A 10,041-nucleotide genomic window follows, 5' to 3' on the forward strand; every position below is an offset into this window, starting at 1 on the left:
AAAATAAAATTGCTGTGTGGTTTAATGTGCTGACTGGCCATTTGAGAAGTCTGTGCTGCAGTTTTTTCAGTAAGTACAATTCTATTTTTTCAAAAAAAACATTTCTACATTTTATAAGCTGACACTTCTTAGCAGGTATTCCTGTGCTCAGCATAACCTGTTTTCTCATTCAGTTTGTCTCAGACATCAATTTATTTGTGGCACCAAGTGCAGAGGAGTAGGGATTGTTGTTGGCCTGAAAATCATCCCAAAGTTATACTTTCAAAGTTGCGTGGTTCTTGTCCATCAGATGCCACTCACTCTCCCTCCTAAGTAGAAGAGGCTCAACAGCAAGTCTGCTGAATCTTACAAAGTCTATATGCTTTTAAAATGTAATAAATACATAACTCTGGTCAGCAATCAACACGAAAAGTCACATTCTGGGGGAAATAAGGTGGTTAACTAGTTTGTTTTCCAGCTAATATATTACAAGTGCAAAGACTGCTTTGATAACATGATGTTCCTCCAAGTCGGCTCCTCTTCAGTGCTCTCTTCTGATCTAGATATGGCTACTTCTTGCTCCCCGACAAAAGCAACAGCAAAAATGCTAAACTTAAGGCTTAGAATAGGAACAAGAAAAAACAATGGGTGACTTCACAGTGGCCACTATTTGTAGACCCGAGTCGTGTTTTTTTTTCAGCTTCATATGAGAGTAAGATACGTTTTCTGTATAAGCAACAGTGTAATTAGATCTATCAAAAACGATGAAGGCATTCTGAGTCTGTGGTTCGGAGCGGCTCGTCCCTTCCTACACAGTCTGAATGTTCTCATTGTGAGGGTTCAGAGTTTATCAGTGAATGTCCTCCCAGTCTCACTGCTGTCTCTTTCTGAATGTTCTGTTTCATCAAAGTATGAATATTGGCACAGTGTCAAATAGAGGGGGGGGGGGAGGCCCTTAAAAGACATAGATCGTCCACATTGACTGCCTGTCTGCTGCAGAGAGGGCTGCTTGTGATCGGGCCTGGTGACAGTGGGCCTCACAGGCATGTGGTGCTGTTTGAATTGCATCACTTTATCACTACATTCTTTTCCTGAATGATAAGTTTCTGATAAAAATACAGGCTTCCTTATGTTTCTCTCTTTGCTCCTTACAGTACAACCCTTCTGTGTATTTACATGTCCACATGAATGCATGCTTTAAGGGTCACAGGCTCATTATTTGAGCATGCTAGAACCAGTGATCAAGTCACTGATGCCAAGTGCCTGGAAGTAGGCAGATTTATTGAGGAGAATGGACCGTGTCTGAAGAGTTGGAACAAATTCACAAACTATGTTCAGCTCTGTCTCCCTCCCACACATCTGGGTATGAAACCCATCAATGTTCCCCTTCAGCAAAAAAAGAAAAGAATCTGTGATGAGCTGAGTTGCCGCCCAGCTCACAGTCATTTCACATGAAGCCCCTCCGTTAGATTTCTGCCCGGTCTTGTGTTTCCCGCTGGGCTTCTCTATATTTCTCCTTCTCAGTGGAAGTGTTACAGGCCTTCTGGCAGGATTTGCATCTTTGTTTCGTGCGTGCCAGGAGTGGCCAAACCCAGGCGCAGCCCTCTGGAAGTGAAGTGATTTTCTGTGGTGTTAGCACAAAGCGAGACCTGACGGTAACAAACGTGTTGCAACTCACTCATTTCTGGCTGCCTGAGAATGGTTAGGAGTGGGAGGTGTGTACGTGATATGAAAGATATGAAGCTTGAAGTGTGTTGGTCTTACTGGATGTGATGAACTTTTCTGTATTTATTTGTGATCTCTCTCTGCTTTTAGGGGTGTGCTTCTGTTCTGCAGCCTGTGCACGACATAGCTCCAGGATACATTTAATTGGGACTCCATTGATCCACTGTGAGCACGGTACTGAAATGGACATGGATCAATAATGTAGCACAAAAAGTCTAACAGATAGATGGCATTACCAAGAACTCTCGGGCGTTATATTCTGTGTTAAACTAGTGGCAAATTGCTTTTGCCTGTTTTTACAATAAAGCTAAATCATGCAACATGACCTCAGAGAAATACAAAGTATTATGCTTGCTTTGATAAGACCAGGTGGGCGTGTCCAGTAAAGAGGGTTGAATCAGCATCAGTTTATATTTGCAGTGATGTCATTTGTTGAAGCAACAGAACTTTGGCAGGAAGAGACTTACAAACACTCGAGGTCATTGACCCACTTCAGGGAAAAGCCACCAATCAGTGTGTGTCCCTGACACTTAGAATTAATGAATTTTCCCTGATGTAAAGAGGGAACAGAGCAGTCTTTGTCTGTTAACGCACATATACACACCACGTCTTTGTCCATGAATGGTTAAATATATAACTGCTTTTGTCATTTGTCAACAGCTCCTTCCTCTTTGCTCCCTTCTTTTCTAACCTGATCCCTTCCTCCACATTGTTCCACTGCCACGTTGCAGCAGTTTGGTGCTGGGGAAGGACAGACACCTGGATTGAGCTTTTTTTTTCCACTGAGATTGTTCTCCTTCCAGAGGAGCTTAAGCCGTGGTCATGTGAAGACAATGATGATGTGGCGTAGTCTGATAGTGAGAAACTAGTAAACAGGGGGACTCCACACCCCCGTGGCCCCCTCAGCGCTCTCCCCTCTCCTGAATCAAAAACGCAGAGATGTGTGGGACTGCTCTCACAGGAGGAACTTGAACCCTCTGACTTCCTGCCCGCTGATGAGGTCACTGGTCTCAGAGGGGATGTCTGTGAAAAGCCTGCTCAATAACAGCCGAATGATGGTGAGGCAGAGGGAGAGGGAGGAGGAACGAAAAAAGAGGAGAGAGGGGACATGTAACGAGGGTGGAGGGGAGGATGACAGGTTGAAGTGGGGGGAGGAAGAGGGGAAGAAGGGGGATAAAATCGTCCAGTGCTGTCTGTACTGGGCCTGAGGCAGCTGGCTGAGCACAGCATGCGTGTTATGGAGAGGACTCAGCTCTAAAACAAAAAAATTGACAAAGGGGGTGGGGGTGCGAAAGCTGCACCGCCAGGAAAAATCTCAGAAAATGGCTGAGAATGTTCCCGTCTGACGGAACTTTCTGTTTTTCATTAACTACGTATGCGTCAGTTAGTAATTGCCATCCGAGACAGTGCATATTTCTAAAATCTGACTCACGTATTAATGTGAGGGATCAGATAGCGATCAGGACTCCATATGCCAGAATGCCCTGCTTCGCCCTGAGGCTGGTCTCTTTTATGACCAACAAAATGAGGCCTTCAACAAGCCAGCTGACTGTCTGATGAGCATCTTGCACAGATGTTATGCTGTCACAATATAGATTTTTTGAGGAAGTTCTAAGTTTTTTTTTCTTTTTCTGTAAGAATTGTACAGCCTGTGGTATCACATGCTGCCCGCTGTCAGCTGGCCTGCCTCTTGCTGGCCCCCGGCTGATGTCAGAGCACTGCTGATTAAAGAGCAGACTGCCTTTGGTCCAGGTGAAGGTCAGGTTGCTGTGAGGTAACTTCTGCTCCCTGAAAGCAGCAGCAGACCTATGCTTCTGTGAAGCAAGGGAGGGGGGAGCACCTGGTACGGCCTGCCTTAGGCTGCGGCACTTATAGGTAGGGGGTTAGGAAGAGGGGAAGGAAGGGAGGGGTGGGATGGTGATCGCACATACAAAGCCATCTTGTTTTAGGTCAGGCTCAGATGGAGCTGCTCTGTTGCCAAGGCTCCAGAGCTCTACATCCTGCCGCTCAGTGAAAGAGTTCAAACAAGCTGTATGAACAAAGAGCCATACAGCACCCCTCCAGCACACACACAAACACACACACATACACTGTATTTTACACTGCATTGCCCTTCATCTCTGATTTGACTTCCCAATGCCACCCTAATTTAACTCAAAATATTTCTCAAGAGGTCACAGTTTCATACCTGAACTCCTGAAAAACAATGTAATTAAGTCATTCTCTGTAAAACACACACAGCTTGGCGAAAACACACATAGTCACTCCCCCGTCATTGCCTCCCTGAGCTTCACCCTCAGGCAGCAGCAGCATCATAATGCCTTCCAGATGTGAAGATACTGTACTCTCCAGCCTCAGCAAACCTTGGAAGTCAGTGCCCCTCTTTCATGGTGTTAATGGTGCCCAGGAGGCCTCTGAAAGGGGGAAGGGTGGGGCGGGGTGGGGGTGGTCGCAAGACCTTTCAAGCTCCTGCTGAGACTACAGAAAGACCTCGGCATCCTTTCCCTTTCAAGGGGTAATCGCTGATCTGTCTTCTCTTTGCACTGATCAGCAGGGTTTCAAATGAAAAGCAGCATGAGTAACATGGGTGGGGTTTAAAAAGTCATCCTGGAAACGTTTGAGGTGTGCTCAAAATAAGAACAGAAATTACTCTGCAGCTGCTCAGGTGGGTACAGGTGGTAAAAGCTGTTGGGTTTGTTTTCCTTGGGTTGGGTATCTTTTGTCAGCTACTCCTCATCAACTCATTAAATTATCCCTATAGTCTTTTTTCCTTGTTCTCAGTCTGGTTGTAAGAGCTTCTAGCATAAAAAAATCAATGGCAACTCTCAGGGGCTAGCTTGTGTTACCATCTTCCATCTTTTCCCTCCCTGTGACCCTCGCTAGATGATCTCATGCACACAGTCTCAGATTTATGTTTCAAGCTGTGCTCTATTAATCTGTTAAGGGCCAATCATTAGGGCCCTATATGTTTCCCAGTATGGACACTAAAACACCCTTTGACGTTGTAGACAGCCACAGCCCCTCAGGGTACATTAAAAAAACACGCTAATCTAATTTTAAAAGTCAGTGATTGAGCTCATCTGGCTTCTGTAGGAACTGAAATTTCTTTATTTTCATTTTCTATTGAGTTTTGTGGTGGTCGGATGATGAAATGCAACAATCTAAGACTGCTTCCAAAATTGGTTTTGGGGTTTTCCAGTTATTTTGGCAGCTTAAAGCGTAGTAAAAAATGACTACTGATTTATACTCGCATGTCTGGAGCAAAGGGACACAATGTGAAATAACATAACATTTTGGCAGGCCAGTGGATCCATCCAGGCCATGGGTGAGCCCCCGGACTCTTTACCCAAAGATGAGAGAGTGAGTCAGGGGGAAAGGAGGGAAACAAGCTCCAGGCCCAGGAGCTCTGTGAGAAAGTGTCCATCTGCAGCACATATTGGAGACAGCCCAAAACAAACAAGTTTAAAATTAAACCACAGAAAGACAGCCAATCTCCCTGTTTAAAGATCCTACAAACAGAGGATTACCCTGTTACCATTTCAAAGGTCTGAGAAATTGTCAGTTTTGTGGTTTATCCCATCACAACACCGCCGATAATGTCTGTAACTACAGCGACACCGCTGGCTGAGGCAAAGCTGTTTGTCACGTTATGAAGAAGGAAGAAAATAAAACCTTTAAAAAACAATGTTCAGAAGCACTAGCAGGTGAGTTCAAATCAAGCCCAGGATTGACTCTCACATTCATTTTACTTTAATTAGTAACAGCTCTCATATTCACACTTAATCATTTCCTCAGATGATTTTAAATGTATATTTCAAAACATGACCTCTGCTGTAATTAACACAGCAAAGTGAGCCAGATATAATAATGTGCCATATGATGGACTCAACACCTTTATGAACTAGTGAGAACACGATCACTCAACGCTGCAATGCCAAAAAAAAGTGCACAATGAAACTAAATGTAGGCCTATGTGTGGTTCACAGAGATAAAACAATGTGATGAAGCAGAGAATGCTGAAGCTTCACTTTAAACTGTGACAAAGTCTCATACACAGAGATGTCATGAAATCTGCCTTTGAATCACATTTCCTGTTCTGTGTGTGTTCAAAGGTTGCCTTGAAGAAACAAACAAGTTTAGATTTGAGCAGTTTTTGCTGACAAAAGAAAAAACATGCAGCGACATTAGAGCTAAAGAGAACATGTATGGGACTGACTCTCCTACCTGTCATTAATAATGAGCTTTCATATGAAATCTAACTAACAGGGATCCTACTGTTCAGCACAGCTGCCTTTGACGTTACTAATTAGGTTTTCACCAGAAGCTTTGGTATGGCCTCAGAGTGAGCGTATGTGGTCGCTGTGGTTGCAACAGCTGAGGTTTCCCAAATCCATATGATATCCAAATGTTTTCAGCAGCCCCCTTCTCCACCTTTACACAAAGCTATGCGTCCCCCAACAACTCTTCCCCCCAAGTTTTGGATGAGAGGGTTGAAGAGAACTATTGGAATTCTGATGTCAGATTTGACGCTATGCTGCTATCTAGTGGTGAGGATTAATAATCTGGGGCTGCTGTTTTTGGAGCGATATTTTAAGAGACTGGATAAGCATTGGAACTAGAAAACTTAATTTTGACGTCAAAAATACACTTAAATGTTTGTGAAGTTAAGTAATTTCCTGGTTTGTTCACTTTTATTTACTTTACACTTTGCTGAAGTCAACACTTGAGGGAGCCAGAGATCAGTGACTTCCAAGCATTAAAGTAGTAAAGCAGGGACAAGCCCCCGTTCTGAACCAAGAGCCATCAGATAAAACATTCCTTATGTTTCTCTTTCTCCCTGCAGAGGCTTTCATTTCATAAACAGATGTCATTTGTGGGAATGGGGGATATCATGCAAAGGGTCTGGAGGACTTTTCCATAGAGCAATCGCACCAAGATGATGTAGGAGGGTCTCTGCCGTTCAACTGGAAAAATATTTACAGTTTATTACTCCCCAAATTGCATGACATCATTTTTCACACTCTCTTCACACACACAAAGCCAGTTTTCTTACTCTCTACAAATCAAACTAATTACACAGAGGCTATTGCAAACCAAAATAATCACATTTCGACTTTTTTTTTCTGACAGAATTTTCTCCCCAACATGCAGCCCCTATAACCATTCCCATATGGCAATGATGTCAAGCTTTATGTTGCAAAGCAATGATCCTCTCTATGGACAATCAGATACTGCGGTCAGACCCTCCCTGTGTTTGTGGAACTGAATCACACTGTCAGCAAACATCTGTCCTGATCTTCATCTTGAGGTGATCTTCAGCAGAAACAACCTTGAGGGCTTTTTGATGATTCTTAAATTGCATTTTAAGGAGAAAAAAAAAGGGGAAATGACACAGATTTCTGTGTAAAAAATTGTTGAGTGATTTAATGATTTTCTCTGGAAGCTGGGTTGCATTGTGCAAATGTGAAATGTATTTGGCTTAATCCTTTCAAAACTTGTACAGCTGTCCTGAGGGGGCTTTGTGTGGCAGATCCTCTGACTCATCCTCCCCCGCAAGCTTGAAGTTTCTGGATGAATCTGATTGTTGTCAGTACACAGTAATGAAAAAAGGAGTGTGGAAGGGGCTGGTTGTTCTTGGAAAGACCTTCTCTTATGACTCAGCTGGACAGGAGTGAGCCTCCTTACACTAAACAATGTAACAAAACAAAGTCATCACTGTGAAAGGAGGCCTTCAGTCTCAGCTGAGACTTTCAATAGCCCTGAGGACTAAAACACTCCTTCATTTCCAACTGAAGAGAGCTGTTACATTTAAAAGGAGGATGGGAGAAAGCAGCCGAGAGAAAGCATATCCATGGGAAGGAAGTGGTGGGGTCAATTAAAGAAAAAGAAGGGGAAAGCTTAAGATAAGAGAAGGATTTAAGACAGCAATTCTCCACTCACTTTACAGTGGCAGAGACCAACATCCACTTGGGACACGATTGAGCAACAAGCTGCATTGTTTTGTTAATAAAGGTGAAGGTGAGGGGATACGAGGGAGCAGGCTCACAGTTTGATTGTTGTAAGTAAACAGATATAATGCAATCAGGAACTGAGTGTCAGACAGGACAGGGGATGTATGTGGTATCCAGAAAGCAGAACAGGAGATCATCAGATAAGAAATGAGATCAGGAAAAAGAGGCTTCCAGGCTCCTCTGCATGGCTCCCCACTTCTAACCGATTTGAACACTCTTCCTGTCTTTTGTCTGCTCCATAGACATGTTGCCGACTGTAAATGGGATATTTCCTGTTTTTTTAAATGTGGTTCCTACATATATTATATGAAGCCTTTTCATCATTTAATCATGTGTCATTATTTTTAAGTTTATTGACTTGGCAAGATTGTTTTTTTAAGGCAGTGCATGAAGATGAGTAAGAGTAAGTCAAAAGTGAATTACAGTTATAGCACTGGGAAATAATAACTATGGTCTGTAAATCAGTAATCCCAACACATTGGTCCAGATTAGACGGACTGACCTTTAAAATTGTGCAGACAATCATGATACACGGAGGAAAGATCTTAATGACCTACTTTTCAAGTAGCGCAAGCAAGTGATAAATGTCACATAAACTGAAACTCCTGAATCTATCTACTTGATGCAGTCATAACATTTGACAACAACATTTCCTCTGGCTTTAGTGGTCCACTGCAGCGCTGTAGGCTCCTCTTGTATTTTCTTCATTATTTAGAAAACATTATCTTCATTTATTTACCAAAAAACATAAAGCACATTTGAACCTTTTGAACACAGATATGAGTTCCCATGTAGTCTTCATTTTTTATATATATTCCAACCTCTTGGATACTTTCCATGACATCAGATACACTACACTTACAGTATCCCTCCCATGAGCACATGTGCATTCCAGAAGTGACCTGTGCTCGGCTTAATGATCGAGGGAAGAATTCAGTCCTTGGCAGGGGAATCCAACTTACCCAATGTTTTGGTATGTAGTCCTAACTCTCAGATGGGAATTTGTGCAGTGTGCGTGCGGTCTGCCTAGAAATCAAGGAAAGCATGTTGAGACTAACTTCAAACTAAATCCAAAGACAAATGACTTCCTTTGGGTTACCACATATTGGATCTGGAACATTTTACAGTAGTATTTTCTCTGTAATTCCTCTGAGGTCTGACAAAGTAGGCTGGTGGGTTATCATCAGAGGATGAGTAAGAGATCCTCCTTGGAAACATTACACTAATAATGCCGTTTTCTCAGCTGGTTATGTAAAATATGATGTGGTTTGTAAAGGACTGAACCATTTTCCTCGGCATAGATATCCATTACAGAAATCCTGTCTGCAGACTCCGTCAGGCCACCCTTACATTGGCACCGTTGGGTGCACAAGATAAAGGCAATGGTTTCAAAGTGAAAGCAGAGACACATGGAATGTGTGGACACAGAAGGACCTCTGTTAGACTCGTGCATTTTCCATGACAACATTACAGTAAGATTGGTTTCAGTTGGTGAATGGACAACACTTAAATTGTTGTTCTGTGAATGTCTCCCATTGTTCCCTCTGATTTCTTCCAGTTGTAAATTAAAAAATTCACTCCAGTTTAACAATACAGATGCCAAGTGGCTGAGAAAAAAAGCATCTGGACTCCAAAGCTGACGTATGGCTCTTTACTCGGAGGTCAAGGTCACACTATCAGTGTCCCAACAAGTCATTAGTCTCTGGATGGTTCTGGATGTGTACTCGTTCTATCACATGAGGTGTTTTTTTCTGGTCATGGTCACTGTCGAACTCTTACAGCTTTTTCCTCTTTGTCACAGGAAAAGTTCTGTAGTGGTAAAAAAAATCACTTATCCCCCCCCCTCAGCTAATGATACTATACCCTCCATGTAGATAAATAACCGGATCTAGAGAATCAGTGACTTGGGGATTTTTCTAGGGAATTTTACAAATGTGTTGACCTTGTCTTTCTTGCTAATCTTTTATTACACCACTTCCAGTTCCCTTGTTTTATCAGGGATTAGTGTTATGCAACTTTCCTTGCATAACAACTAATAACAGGGAACTGTTTTCAGTTCCTCTGATATTGTTGCAGGGAAATACAGACACCTTGTCAAGAGATTAAAGCTAAACATATTGGCAGGCGACCAATAACAATTTAATGAACTGTAATAGTAACCCTCTGAGACTGATATGACTGTGTGCACAGACCTCCTGTAGTCAGAGTGGAGAGTGGAGAGTGAAGAGTAGTGCATGGCTTGTCTGTTTTGCTTTGAGTTTTTGTGAATAGGGAGTGTTTCAGCGACATGACCGGAATCTCAATGCTTGTTGTTTTAACTGAAGAC

This window comes from Labrus bergylta, chromosome 16 (genome assembly GCF_963930695.1).
Source record: "Labrus bergylta chromosome 16, fLabBer1.1, whole genome shotgun sequence".
Lineage (NCBI taxonomy): Eukaryota > Metazoa > Chordata > Actinopteri > Labriformes > Labridae > Labrus > Labrus bergylta.